The sequence below is a fragment of the Penaeus vannamei genome, chromosome 21 (assembly GCF_042767895.1).
Source record: "Penaeus vannamei isolate JL-2024 chromosome 21, ASM4276789v1, whole genome shotgun sequence".
In the NCBI taxonomy this organism is placed as follows: domain Eukaryota; kingdom Metazoa; phylum Arthropoda; class Malacostraca; order Decapoda; family Penaeidae; genus Penaeus; species Penaeus vannamei.
This window is the reverse complement of record NC_091569.1, coordinates 3,779,501-3,789,500: the sequence shown is the minus strand read 5'-3', so window position 1 is coordinate 3,789,500 and position 10,000 is coordinate 3,779,501.

Sequence of the window (10,000 nt, the reverse complement as noted above, 5' to 3'; positions counted from 1 at the left end):
CCTCTTCTTCCCTCCTCCTCCTCCTCCTCCTCCTCCTCCTCCGCCTCTTCCTCCTCCTCCTCCTCCTCCTCACTCCTCCTCCTCCTCCTCCCATCCTACTCATCCTCCTTCTTTTCCCCATTCACCTTATCCTCTCCCTCCTACCGACCCACCTCCCTCAAAACACTCTCCACCCACACTCAGCCCCCACTCAACTAGACCTACCTCCTCGCCCCCACGTCCTATCCCCTTCCTACCCTCCTATCCCCACACTACCTACCCTCCCTATCCCCCTCCTACCCTCCCTATCCCCCTCCTACCCTCCCTATCCCCTCCCTGCCACTCCCCTATCCCCCTCCTACCCTCCCCTATCCCCTCCCTGCCCACTCCTATCCCCCTCCTACCCTCCCTATCCCCTCCTCCTACCCTCCCTATCCCCCTCCTACCCTCCCTATCCCCCTCCTACCCTTCCCTATCCCCTCCTCACCCTCCCTATCCCCTCTACACTCCTATCCCCCTCCTGCCCTCTATCCCCTCCTACCCTCCCTATCCCACTCCCTGCCCCTTCCTATCCCCCTCCTGCCACTCCCTATCCCCTCCTACCACTCCCTATCCCCTCCTCTACCCACTCCCTGTATCCCCCTCCTACCCTCCCTATCCCCTCCTACCACTCTATCCCCTCTACTGCACCTCCTACCTATCACACTCCTGCACTCCCTATCCCCCTCCTACCCTCCCTATCCCCCTCCTACCCTCCCTATCCCCCTCCTACCACTCCCTATCCCCCTCACACCTACCCTATCCCCCTCCTGCCACTCCCTATCCCCCTCTCCTACCCTCCCTATCCCCCTCCTACCCTTCCTATCCCCTCCCCTGCCCTCCCTATCCCTCTCCTACCCTCCCTATCCCCTCCTACCCTCCTATCCCTTCCCTACCCCTTCTATCCCCCTCCTACCTCCCTATCCCCCTCCCTACCCTCCCTATCCCCTCCCCTGCCCTCCTTATCCCCCTCTACCCTCCCTATCCCCCTCCTGCCTCCTCCTTATCCCCCTCCCTACCCTCCCTATCCCCCTCCCTTCCCTCCCTATCCCCCCCCCCTACCCTCTCCTATTCCCCTCCTACCCTCCCTATCCTCCCTACCACTGCCCCGCTCTCTGTCACCTCCTGCCACTCTGTAACCCTCCCTGCCCATCCCCTGTTATCCCCCTCCTACCCTCCTTGTCCCCCTGCCCTACCCTCTATCCTCTGCCTCCCTGTCATCTCAAACCTATCCCCCCTCCTTGCATCCCTATCCCCTCTCTGCACTCCCTATCCCCCTCCCCCTTTCCTCCCTATCCCCCTCCTGCCACTCCCTGTCCCCCTCCCTACCCTCCCTATCCCCTCCTGCCCATCCCTATGTCCCTCTACCCTCCTTATCCCCCTCCTACCCTCACCTATCCCCCTCTCTCCCCTCCTATCCCCCTCCTACCCTCGTCTATCCCCCTCCTACCCTCCTATCCCCCTCCTACCTCACCTATCCCCCTGCACTACCCTCCTATCCCCCTCCTGCCCTCCCTATCCCCTCTATCCTCCCTATCCCCTCCTACCCTTCCTATGTCCCCCTGCCTCCCTCTATCCCCCTCCTGCCCATTCCTGTCCCCCTCTACCTCCCTGTCCTCCTCCTACCCTCTATCCCCCTCCAACCCTTCCTATCCTCCCTCCTACCCTCTATCCCCTCCCTCCCTCCATCCCTATCCCCTCCCTGCCTTCCCTGTCCCCACTCCTACCTGCTCCCTGTCCCCTCCTACCCTCCCTGTCCCTTCCTGCCACTCCTGTCCCCTCTGCCCTCCTATCCCCCTCCTACCATTCCTGTCCACATCCTGCCCTTCCTATCCCCCTCCTACCCTCCCCCTATACCCCCTCCTGCCTCCCCTATCCCCCTCCTGCCCTTCCTGTCCCCCTCCTACCCTCCCTATCCCTCCCCTACCACTCCCTGTCCACCCTCCTCCTGCCTGTCCTCTCTGCCCTCCCTATCCCCTCCTGCCACTCCCTATCCCCTCCTGCCTCTACCTATCCTGTCCTCCTGCCACTCCCTGTCCCTCCCTCTGCCCTCCCTATCCCTCCCTGCCCCCCTATCCCCTCCCCTGCCCTCCCTATCCCCCTCCTACCCTTCCTGTCCCCCCTCTACCCTGCCCTATCCTCACTGCCTGCCTGTCCCCTCTGCCTGCCCTCCTCCACCTGCCCTCTACCTCCTCCCTCCTGCCTCCCTATCCTCCTCCGCCCTCCCTATCCCCCTCCTACTCTTCCTATCCTTCCCTCCTGCCACTCCCTATCCCCCTCCTACACCTTCCTATCCCCATACCCTTCCACTCTTCAATCCCCTCCTACCCTTCCTGTCCCCCTCCCTACCACTCCCTATCCCCCTCCTACCATCCTCTATCCCCCTCCACTACCCTCGCTCCACCACTCCTGCTGCTCCCCCTCCTACCTGCCTCCCTATCCCCTCCTGCCCATCCCTATCCCCCTCCTACCACTCCCCTATCCCCCTCCTACCCATCCCCCTAACCCTTCCTTCACTACCCTCCCTATCCTCCTACCCTTCCCTGTCCCACTCCTACCCATCCCTATCCCTCCCTAACCCCCCTCTGTCCTACTTTCCCTATCCCTCCCTTAACCCTCCTACCCTGTCCCCTCCCTATACCCTCCTACCACTCCCTATCCACTCCTATACCCCCTCCTGCCCTCCCTATCCTCCCTATACCCCTCCTACCACTCCCTATCCCTCCCTAACCCCCTTCCTACCCTCCCCTATCCCTCCCTAACCCCCTCTCCCCTACCTCCCTATCCCATCCCTATCCCCCTCCTACCACTCCTTATCCCTCCTAACCCCCCTCCTACCCACTCCTATCCCTCCCTAACCCCCCTCCTACCCTCCCTGTCCCTCCCTATCCTTCCCACCTGCCACTCCCTGCCCTCCCTATCCCCCTGCTACCCTCCCCTGTCCCCCTCCTACCACTCCCCTAACCCCCCTCCCTACCCATCCCTATCCCCCTCCTACCACTCCCTATCCCCTCCTACCCTCCCTATCCCCCCCCTACCACTCCTGTCCCCATCCTACCCTCCCTATCCCCCTCCTACCTCCCTATCCCCCTCTACCACTCCCTGTCCCCCACTCTACCTCCCTGTCCCCCTGCCTACCTCCTATCCCCCTCCTACCACTCCTATCCCCCTGCCCATACCTCTATCCCCTCCTACCCACTCCCCTATCCCCTCCTCCCTGCCACTCCCCTATTCACCTCCCTACCCTCCCTATACCCCTCTGTACCTACCTATCTCCCCTCCTACCACCTCATCTCTATCCCCCTCCTCTACCCCCCTATCCCCCTCCTACCCTCCCCTATCCCCTCCCTACCCTCCCCTGTCCCCCTTCCTGCCCTCCCTATCTCAAACCCCCTCCTACCCCCCCTCTGCCCTCCTATCCTACCTCTCCCTATCCCCCTCCCTACTCCCTGTCCTATCCTCCTCCTACCCTCCTATCCCCCTCCTACCACTCCCTATCCCCCTTCCTGCCCTCCTCCTATCCCTCCCAAACCCCCTCATACCACTCCCCTATCCCCCTCCTACCCCTTCCACAGCCTGTCCTCCTACCCTCCCTATCCACACTCCTACCACTCCCTATCCCCCTCCTACCCTCCTATCCCCTCCTACCTCCCTATCCCCCTCCTACCTCCTATCCCCTCCTACCCTCCCTATCCCCCTCCTACCACTCCCTATCCCCTCTCTACCCTCCCCTATCCCCCCCCTCCTATCCTCCCTATCTCCTACCTCCCTATCCCCTCACTCTGCTGCCACTCCCTATCCCACTCCTACCCTCTCCCCTACCCTCCCCTATCCCCCTCCTACCCTCCCTATCCCCCTCCTACCACTCCCTCCCCCCTCCTACCCTCCCTATCCCCTCTCCTACCCTCCCTATCCCCCTCCTACCCTCCCCTAACCCCCTCCTACCCTCCCTATCCCCCTCCCTATCCCTCCCCTAACCCCCTTCCTACCCTCCCCTCCCCCTCCCTATCCCCCTCCCTACCCTCCTATCCCTCCTAATCCCCTCCTACCACTCCCTATCCCCCTCCTACCCTCCCTATCTACCCCCTCCTACCCTCCCTAACCCCCCTCCTATCCTCCCTATCCCTCCCTATCCCTCCCTAACCCCCTCCCTACCCTCCTATCCCTCCCCAACCCCCTCCTACCCTCCCCTATCCCTCCCTATCCCTCCTCACCCTCCCTATCCCCCTCCCTACCCTCCCTATCCCCTCCCTAAACCCCCCTCCTAATATCCCCCTCCCTACCCTCCCCTATCCCCCTCCTTCCCACCCTCCCTATCCCTCCCTACCTTCCCTATCCCTCCCTATCCCTCCCTAACCCCCCTCCTACCCTCCCCAACCCCCCTCCTATCCTCCCTATCCCTCCCTATCCCTCCCTATCCCTCCCTATCCCCCCCCCCCATCTCACGCCTGGTCCTGCTCATCTGCATAAGGAGACCGTTAAGTATGGCTCTCTTCGGATGGGCCAATAAAATGCTAATCTGAGAGTGACATTGTCGCGAAGAGGAAGAACACACAAGAGAGAAGAATAGGGGGGGGGAGGGGGAAAAGGAGAGGGGGAAGAAACGGAGGATAATAGAATGGTAAGGAGAGAGAGGAAGATGCACGATTGAAATAAGGGGGATGGGGGAGGAAAGGGAGAGGAGAGAGAGGGAGGGAGAGGGAGAGAGAGAGAGAGAGAGAGAGAGAGAGAGAGAGAGAGAGAGAGAGAGAGAGAGAGAGAGAGAGAGAGAGAGAGAGAGAGAGAGAGAGAGAGAGAGAATAAGACGTGAGAGAGAGAGAGATAGGAGAGAGAGGGAAGGAGAGAGTGAGTAAGGAGAGATAGAAATAGATAAATAGATAGATAAGGTTGATAAACAAGACGATAGAAAGAATAAATATACACAAGAGTAGAGTCAAATAAGAGATTCATACATAAACTTGATAAAGAGATGTATAAGCAAAGAGAGAAAAATAAGCAAAGAAGTGAGACAAGAAACTGATGACAAGAAAACAAAAATGAATAAAGGAGACGAGAGAGAGATAATGTGTAGTAAAGAGAGGTGTAGATTTTTTAAAACAGAGATGGGAAGGAAGAGGAGGAAGCAGATAATGCACATTAAGCAAGAATGGAAAAATAACTAAGTGATCTACGATATCAATATTGATAATCTTGATACAGCTGTTAATATTCATGAAGATGTGATAAAAACGCAGATTATGATTATTAGAGTGAGAGCAAATGAGAAAGGTTGAGAGAGAGAGAGAGAGAGAGAGAGAGAGAGAGAGAGAGAGAGAGAGAAGAGAGAAAGAGAGAGAGAGAGAGAGAGAGAGAGAGAGAGAGAGAGAGAGAGAGAGAGAGAGAGAGCAAATGGAAGAGAGAGAAGAGAGAAAGAGAGAGAGAGTGAGAGAGAGCAAATGGGAGAGAGAAAAGAGAGAGAGAGAGGAGAAAGATAAAGAGAGAGAGTGAAAGAAGAGAGAAAGAGAGAGAAAGTGTGTGTGTGTGAGAGAGAGAGAAAGAGAGGAAGAGATACAGACCAACAAAGTGATTAGGCGAGTGAGTGAGTGAGAATGGAAGTGTGGGGGGAGGAGGGAGGGAGGGAGGGAGGGGAGGAGAGAGTGAGAGGCAGCCAGACAGACAGACAAAAACCAACAAACATCAAAAATAACAAACACACAAACAGAGAGAGAAAAAGAGACACACAGAAAGAGATAATCACCAAAATCACAGGAAACACTCCCATCCACCCCACCAACCAAGCAACAAAAAAAAAAAAAAAAAAAAAAAAAAAAAAAAAAAAGTCCACTCAATTCCCATTAATATTATTCCCCTTACAGATCGGTCACATCTGGCTCAACAGCTGTCTCCGGAATTGGCTTTTCTTCATTCAGGACTAAAATACGTCGCCGCTATTCGCCAGGAAGGATAATTCCTAGTGTGCATAATCACATTTCCATTCTGGTGATATAAATTGCAGATTTTTATGCAGATATACTGAGGACAATGAGGGAGCGATTCGGGCGTGGGTCTGGGTTTGCCGGGAAGAGTCTGTCGGTCTGGGTGAAAAAAAAGGGAGAGGGAGAGGGAGTGGGAGAGAGGGAGTGGGAGAGAGGGAAAAGAGGTGGAGAGGGAGAGGAGAGGGAAGAGAAAGGGAGAGAAGGGGGAGGTGAGGGAGGAGACTGAAAGAGAGAGAGAGGGAGGAAGGGAGGGAATAAGAGGAGAGAAAGGGGAGGGAAAGAAGAGAAGGAGGGAGAGGAGAGAGAGAAAGAGGAGGGAGGGAACAAGAGAGGGGGAGACAGAGAGAGAGAGGAGGAGGAGAGAGAGAAGAAAGACACGGGAGAAGAGACGAGGGAGGGAGGGAGGGGAGAAGACAGGGCTCGAGGAGGGTAGAGACAGAGAAGAGAGGGCAGGGAGGGAGAGAAAGAAAAGAAAAAGGGGGCGTAGGAGGGAGAGAAGAGAGAAGATTGGCGATGATAGGGAATGGGGAGAGAGAGCAAACGAGAAAAAGGAGATGGTGAAGTAGGAAGACCTATAATAATCAAGAATAATAACAAAAATAATATTTTTATTATTATTATTATTAATAACAATAATGATAATAATAATCAAAATAATAATCTCATATCCAATTTACATTGATTATTCATTCCTAGGGTTTTACTATGAATATAACGTACAATACATGTATCGTGTCACGCAGGTATTTTACATGAAATATACCTGAAGGAATATACTCATAAAATAATTAGAGGTATACTTTATCAAACTAAAAATACAATTCGCAAAAAAAACGTAGAAATAACTAGACAACACTAATATTGGGACACGGGGATACCACCAAGGAAATTGTCACTGTGTATTATGTTGTTATTGTTATTGATGTTAAAATAAATTATCATAGATATAATATTTCAAGGAATCCAAAGTAGAGGGACACAATTACTTTCTTTTCAGTTGTGGTCTTAGTCCTTGTGATGAACGAATGATTACTTTGTCTTGTAACTGTACCTCTAATTTCAATAACAGTTACCAATTCATATAGCTAGCTACGTAACTGATTATCCATTATGATAAAGACTAAGACACACAGGTCAAACACACATTCATCGTCCACTTTTGGCCATTCGAGCAGCTTAAGAGAGAGAGAGAGAGAGAAAGAGAGAGAGAGAGAGAGAGAGAGAGAAAGAAAGAGAGAGAGATGAGAGATGTATATATATATATGTATATATATAAGAGAGAAAGAGAGAGAGAGCAGAAGAAAGAAGAGATATATATATATATATATATATATATATATATATACACATATATAAGTGCGAGGAGTTACATGATTGTCCCTTTCTTAGCCCTCCTACGCCTACTTTTCCAGTGAAATGTTAAAGTCTTCGAACTCTTTCTCTTTGTCTCTGAGGAGCACCAAAGGAAATAATTTGGGAAGTTGACGTTGAAGTTTTGCATTTTTACCCACTGTGATCAGTTCTTAAGGTAATCCCTGAATCAGAGAGGATCTAATATTCATTTTCATACATTTGTTCACTAATATATCGTGATTTACACTACCAAAAGCCCATATTAGGTCTAGCAGCAAAGGCAATGAATTTTTTTTCTATTGTCAATATTACTCTTTTATCTGTTGAGGAGAGCTGTTTCTGTTAAGAGATTCTGTCTGAATCCATGTTGACTTTTCGCTGTCTGTTTGGTTCTAAAAATAACCAATTATACGCTCACTATACTATAAAAAAGGAGAATCCAGTTAGTTAAGAAATTGGAGATGATTGTTCATCTATGTCCCCACTGAGTTTTTCCCTGTGCAATGGGATAACACGAGGGATCTTACATAAACCCGGGAAGGTGTGAGTAACGATGGAGGTGTTTATGATGATCGTAAGGTAAAATGCGATTGCTGGCTGTACCGTCTGAACCGAACGAGTTAGATTCTTTAAAACTATAGTTAAAATGACAAAACTACAGTCCACAGAATCCGGTCTAGAATCAGGAGTTTCATTTAAGGTATAAGGTGTATCAACACTAATTTTTATATCAACGTTAAAAATGATTTAATTAATCAAAAGTTAATTAAAAGTATCCGAAGACAGAAGAGAGCTGAGATAGAGAGAGAAAAAGGTAGCAGTAAAGTTGTTCTTACAACCAATTAGATCCCAGGCTATCAGAATGTCAAGACGCCCCGTGTAAAATGTAAAAGGACTCAAATATGAACTCTTGCTGTTGTTGTTGTTGTTATTGGTTGCATAGTATAGTATCATAGTAGAGCATAGTATCCTTGGCAGCACCACGTTTCTCACAAGGTCTGAGTGGTTGTTAGTGACGTCATCCGAAAATCTGTGCTTTGATTGATGGGTCAAAATCCTTCAACATCGAACAAGTTCATTTAGTGTTATTTATTGGTCAAACGTCGAGAAATGACCTGTCTCCGAATTTAGTAGCCTGGAGGTCATAACGAAGTGTCAACGAAGCAAAATCTAATTAAACAAGTCTTTTTATATACCGGTATTTACGTCATTGCATATTGAGAAAGCGTATTTATTGTTAGATAATAAAATCCTCTTTATGTGGACACAAACGTTCTAAAAATCTGAGGTTTATATAAAGGAATACTTCATTTGACATATATTTGTAGACAAAATATTACAAAAAAAGATCAACAAAAAAAGAACAAACAAAATATGTGTATGTATTTGTGTGTCTAAATGCACAGGCACAGACACACGCACACAAACATATACGTACACACACATACACATATTCACACACGAACGCGAACACACACATACACACATACACAACACACACACACACACACACAGACACACACACACACACACACACACACACACACACACATACACACACACACACACGGAACACATACACACACACACACACACACACACACACACACACACACACACACACACACACACACACACACACACATATATATACACACACACACTCACACACACTCGCACACACACACACACACACACACACACACACACACACACACACACACACACACACACACACACATATATATACACACACACACTCACACACACACACACACACACACATGTATATATGTGTTGATATATTTGTTTGTGTTTGTTTGTATGTATTGTAGATTAGCAGATATACAGATAGATAGATAAACAGCGAGATGGATAGAATAATGTATATTTCTATACATTATTCTATCCATCTCTCTGTTTACCTATCTATCTGTATATATGCTAATGTGATGTGGTGAAACATTTTATGCTAAAACGGTAAAATAGATAAAGAAGGGAAAGAAGAAATGTTTAAAAAATGAGAGAAGTAGATAACTAATTATTCATCGTTGAAGAAAGAAAGGCAAGGGAGAGAGCGATGGTAAATAGTCATAGCCTCCTCCCTCTTCAATTCTCCCTCTTCTGCCATCGCCACCATGACGATCAGCTGAGAAGGAGGCACTTGAGAGGAAATGCTGCTACCATTCTCCCGTTCTTGCCCGTCAATAAGCAATCATTTCCCCCCATTACCCGCGGTCCGGAAGTGTTCGTGGATGACAAGGGCCATTTTCCTCACTGTGTTAACCCTGTTCTCGTTCTTATGTGTGTTTCGGTGTTCTGGGACCGTGTTTTGGGTAATGGTGAATGGGGCTTGTTGCTAATGGGTGCAAATAAGGAGATTTAATATGAGAATAAGAAGGTCAGTAGTGCAATAAGAAATAAGAATGTAATAAGTGCAATAAGAATGTAATAAGTGCAATAAGAATAAACGTGCAATAAGAAATAAATGGTGCAATAAGAAATAAAAATAAATGAGAAGGCCAGTGGTACAACAAGAAATAAAGATAAAATAAGTGCAATAAGAATAAACGTGCAATAAGAAATAAAAAGGTGCAATAAAAATAAAAATAAATAAGAAGGCCAGTGGTACAAATAATTGTCATTGTTATACA